A 6059-nucleotide genomic window follows, 5' to 3' on the forward strand; every position below is an offset into this window, starting at 1 on the left:
TCTGACCCCCCTCCCCCCCTAAGTGCGTGACGTCATTTATGGATGGCCCCCTACATTTTACCCTTACCCCATACAAATTACCCGATTACAGGGTAATTACTGGGATACTACACTCTCGAATCGGGCGTTGAGGCGGTCGACGACACCGTCCTCCATAACCGTCACCGGCACAAGATCCAATGCCGACTTGCGGTCCGCCGCCATCGAGGTTATGACCTGGCGCGGAATGCTGTCACGCCCTCGATGTTTGCCCACTGCAGTTCAGAGAAAGCACCTACGCCGATCACATCCTGGAAGCACGCCATAATTTCCAATGGGACACGCTTCTTGATGGCGTCGCCGCCCACGTCAAACGTTAAATTCTACCTGGTCGGCGAGTCCTGGTGCGTCGGCTCCTTGCTGGCGAGCTTGGCGATCTCGGCCTCGCGGCGGTACGACTGCCGGACGACCTTGCTGCGCCTGATATTGACGAGCGCCTTGCGCAGTTCGGCGTTGGTCGACTTGATCAGTTTGAGAACTTGGACGACGCCGATCTGGACCGAATGATCCACGCAGCGAATATGGTGGCATGCCCGCAACTTCCCATAGCCGGCGTCCGCGTTGACCAGGGCGAACGTCTTGATAGCACTGATCGCATCGGAGCCATTGTCGCTGGTGACAGCGAGCAGCTTGGTCGAGACATTGCGCCCGAGGATTTGGAGGTGCTCAGACAGAGTGGTGCCAAAGCGCTTGCCGACACCCCTTCCGGACTGCACATCGAGGATTGTCAGCAGCATGGAATTCGACACACCAGATTTGGTGTCGATCCAGTGCACCGTGACCATCCAAAATCCCTTTAGGTTGCGGTTCGACCACTCGTCGATGGTGAGCGAGATGACGACATCCAGGTTGGAGAAGAACGCCCCGACGATGGGCAGCATGATGGCGTGATGCTCGACAATCCTGCAAATCTTCTTTGGTGCTTTCGGTAAAGTCACGTAGAATGAGAATAAAATAATAAATTGATAAAATAAAATAACACAATAATATTCTCACGACGTTTTGGCCACAACACAAGCGGCCTTCATCAGGTGAAGGGACGAGACTGTCTGGTAGGACAGCGATGGAGGGAAAAAGCCACGCGCAGATCACGACCTTTAAGCTGTGTGAGAAGAAACAAAGCGCCTTGACAAAGGAATTAGCATATAATTTAGCATTGAAATGGCTGAGTGATTAGCTTGTGACTGGTCACAGAAATGGCTATGTTAAAGTTAAAGCATACACATCCGCAGAGGCACCCCTTGACAAAGGAATTAGCATAGAATTTAGCATTGAAATAGCTGAGTGATTAGCTTGTAACTGGTCACAGAAATAGCTATGTTAAAGTCAGAGCATACACATTCACCGAGGCACCTAGTACAAATCAAACAGGAGAATTTAGCATTGAAATAACTAGGCGAATTTAGCATTGAAATAACTGAGTGATTAGCTAGTGACTGGTCACAGAAATGGCTATGTTGAAGTCAAGGCCTACACATCTGAGCTATTCACAGTAACTGGGTATACAATACAATATATATAATGAATACTATATAGTGAACCAATAAAAAAACTAAAATATAAATTACCTTAATGTTAGCAATAAACTCTATATTCTCCAATCAGCTAAGCTACCAACAATAAGTCGTTATATATCACAATGCTACATGGCTGCCACTATGTCGACCAAATGTAGGGACAATTTGATTTCCAAATTCAATCACCTCTCCAGCAAAAAATCGGATCCACACACCAAAAAGATAGACGTCAACAAAGTCGTAATTAATCGCAGTAACAGTTCCATTTCTGATGGTCTGAAATCCGTTTTAGCTAAAGGTCTAAACTTTACTGTCACACCGAGACACCTACCGGTTAATGATATCATTCCCATGTCGACGTTGCACTCAAGGGCTTGAGTCACATCTCTGCAGATCTGAAATCGCTGCAACCCTCAAAAACTCTAAGTTGCCACCCAGCAACATCAGCAAAGACGAACGTTTTGAATTATCTCAATTAAAAAAGAGGGATGATATTGTCGTCCTCTCAGCCGACAAGGGCAATGCCACTGTCATCATGGACAAAACAGAATATAACAACAAAATTCAAGAACTTCTCAACGATGTCAGCTATACAAAAATAAAAAGAGATCCCACCAACAGCCTGGTTACCAAAACCAACAAAATCATCTCTGATTCAACAGCATTAATTGATGAGATCAAACAGTTCTCGTTGAAACCCTCTGCTGCCAGACCACCAAGATTATATGGCCTTCCAAAGATAAACAAAGAAGATACACCCCTTTGTCCCATCGTCTCTACTATCAACTCCCCCACCTATAAACTGGCACGTTTTCTTGCTGATATACTGCGACCTTTCACTGGAAAAACCACCTCTGCGGTACTAAATTCTACTCACCTGGTATCGACAATCAAAGGCATTTCCCTGTCCCCAGACGACCTGCTTGTCAGTTTTGATGTGGTGTCCTTGTTCACCAAAGTCCCGGTACCTGACACCATCGCTATCATTGAAGACCTGGTTCATCAAGGACTGCATACTGATGTACCCCCCCTGGTGAGACATTGCTTAACCAACACATACTTCACCTGGAATGGAACTTTCTACACACAAACTGAGGGCACCCCAATGGGCTCCCCCCTATCTCCGGTTGTAGCCAACGTATTCATGGAAAAATTTGAAACTGACGCCAACCAGACTGCCACTCTACACCCGACCTTATGGAAGAGGTACGTGGATGACACCTTTGTCATCTGGCCACATGGCCAGCCTGCTCTAGACCAATTCCGCGACCACATCAATTCCATACACCCAGCCATCAGATTTACCATGGAGGTCGAAAAAGATGGCAAACTACCCTTTTTGGATGTCTTAATTAAAAGGAGACATTATGGTTCAATGAGCCATTCTGTCTACAGGAAAGCTACCCATACAGATGCTTACTTGAAACCTGATTCCCACCACCATCCATCCCAGAAGAACTCCCTCATCAAGACTCTATACCATAGAGCCCAATGCATTTCCGACCAGGAACACATTACCAGTGAACTCAAGCACGTACACCAGGCTCTCAGGGCTAATGGTTACTCCGACTACACAATCCGCAAAGCCATCACTCCAGTCATGAAGAAGGATCCTCTTGTGGAGCCACTCAAAACCATCACCTTACCCTATATTGCAGGGGTCACTAAAAAGATCTCCAAAATCCTGAATAAACACAAGATCCAGGTCCGATTCAACACAGTACATAAAATCCGTGATTTAGTTCCATCTGTAAAAGATGCTGTTCCAGACATACAGTACCCGGGCGTTTACAAACTAAAGTGCCTCTGTGGTAGTAGCTACATTGGAGAAACCAAACGACATATCTCGGACCGCATCCGCGAACATAAAGCAGACTTGAAACACGGTAGAACGAACTCCTCTGCCGTGGCAGATCACTGTTAAAATGCAGTGGACTCACATGACATTGACTTCTCAAAGACGGAGGTTCTTTGCAAACCAACCAGCTACCATGAGAGATTCGTTCATGAGGCCATTCACATATACAAGCACAGAGACAATTTCAACCGAGAAGATGGATTCTGGCTTAGTAACCATTGGAAAGATGTTTTAAACCATTTCCGTTCTTAATTAATTGTATTTTACGATGACCTTCAGACCGCAGCTCTTTCGCCAGCATTGACTCTTAATACCTCTCACACCACGGTTAATGGTATGGTTTACAACATAGAGTATAATAGCGCCTCGCAGCTGTCTCTCTCCCCCTCCTCTGTTCCGACCATGGATGAACTCGTCCGTCTGAACGGGGCCCGTAGCTATCCGTGTTGCTAAAGTTGAGGGTAAGAATCCACCCATTTTTTCGCCAAATAGCATTGTGATATATAACGACTTATTGTTGGTAGCTTAGCTGATTGGAGAATATAGAGTTTATTGCTAACATTAAGGTAATTTATATTTTAGTTTTTTTATTGGTTCACTATGTAGTATTCATTATATATTGTATTGTATACCCAGTTACTGTGAATAGCTCAGATGTGTAGGCCTTGACTTCAACATAGCCATTTCTGTGACCAGTCACTAGCTAATCACTCAGTTATTTCAATGCTAAATTCGCCTAGTTATTTCAATGCTAAATTCTCCTGTTTGATTTGTACTAGGTGCCTCGGTGAATGTGTATGCTCTGACTTTAACATAGCTATTTCTGTGACCAGTTACAAGCTAATCACTCAGCTATTTCAATGCTAAATTCTATGCTAATTCCTTTGTCAAAGGGGTGCCTCTGCGGATGTGTATGCCTTAACTTTAATATAGCCATTTCTGTGACCAGTCACAAGCTAATCACTCAGCCATTTTAATGCTAAATTATATGCGAATTCCTTTGTCAAGGCGCTTTGTTTCTTCTCACACAGCTTAAAGGTCGTGATCTGCGCGTGGCTTTTTCACTCCATCGCTGTCCTACCAGACAGTCTCGTCCCTTCACCTGATGAAGGCCACTTGTGTTGTGGCCGAAACGTCGTGAGAATATTATTGTGTTATTTTATTTTATCAATTTATTATTTTATTCTCATTCTACGTGACTTTACCGAAAGAACCAAAGAAGATGGATCCTTGCAGTCACGAAAGCTTTAAATCGAAATCCTGCAAATGATGGTGCGGGTCGACGGGCCTTCGTATCCCTGCGTCAATGTGTGGACCAAGGTCTTGAACTTTTCGCTGACAGCGGCTTGCAAAAAGATTGCACCTTGGTTAACGACGTTTCGACTGCAACACAAGCAATCATCACCTGATGATCACCTGATTATGATTGCTTGCGTTACAGTCGAAACGTTGTGAGAATTTTATTGTTTTATATTTTTATTATTTTATTGTTTCCCTTCTACGTGACTTTACCGAAAGAACCAAGAATATAACAGGAGTTGTGTTAAGATGTTCAAACCCCAAATAGATGATACATACCTGTCAACTCCTTATCAGTGCCTACCTTATTACGAACCAAATCAGACCTTTTTGGTCACCCCATGCACTTATAAACTCAACAAATTTGTTGCCCATATTGAAACGGTTGTACGCCGTATTGACCTGAAAACTCAATTTCCCTGTACAAGAATACTGGTAAACCGTATGGGTTGACAGGTATGGATGCTACCTTTTGTAATGAATCAAGTACTGCATTAAGCACTCACAGTACTTGTGATGAACATACAACCAAACATGCTCTGATAATATTGTATGCATTGTCTTTGAAACTGATTGGCCAAAGAAGGCTGTCTCTGGTATATTACACTGTGTAATAACATTTTTGTTTTGTTCCTGGGTTGTAAGTGTTATTTCCTATTTGCTTATGCCTCAAAAGTACATAAAATGTATATTAATCCCCACAAACTTTGCTTTTGTGACCAGGACAGTGATATTTTGAAATTTACATATTTTCCAGAACATTCCAGATACTCATTGGTTTTTTTGGTAAAGTCACGTATGTAAAAATACAATAAATTATATTAAAACAAAAAACAATCACGACGTTTCGATCACAACGCAAGCGATCTTCATCAGGTGTCAAGAACAAATCACGGAGGTAAATACAACAAAAAGATGAGAGACGAGAATTCAACAAACCTGAAAAAACATTATGTGAAGCACATCCAGTCAGGCCAACAACACAGTTAGACACTTCCTTGTGGACCACGAATTTCAGAAGAGTGTTAAATTTCGTGTTCAACCTTTGGATTGCACATACCAGCATAGATAGAATGAAAAATACGAGGTACACGGTCAGTAGAAATACATATACAAGTCCACCAAGAGGTAAGGAGGGAGGAAAGACAGACATGGAGGCAGAGAGAGAGAGCGGGGGAGGCCGGAGGGATGAACAGAAGCTTAAATAGGAAATACGGTTGGAGGGGGGGAGGGGCCAGAGCGAGAGCGGCAGCTCAAACACGCACATCTTACACATGCAAAACAACAGCTCAAAAAAGGACCACCTCTTGTAAATACAAAACGGCAGCTCGAAAAATGACCACCTC

The sequence above is a fragment of the Petromyzon marinus genome, chromosome 29 (assembly GCF_048934315.1).
Source record: "Petromyzon marinus isolate PM22_M1 ecotype Great Lakes invasive population chromosome 29, UKy_Petmar_22M1.pri1.0, whole genome shotgun sequence".
In the NCBI taxonomy this organism is placed as follows: Eukaryota; Metazoa; Chordata; class Hyperoartia; order Petromyzontiformes; family Petromyzontidae; genus Petromyzon; species Petromyzon marinus.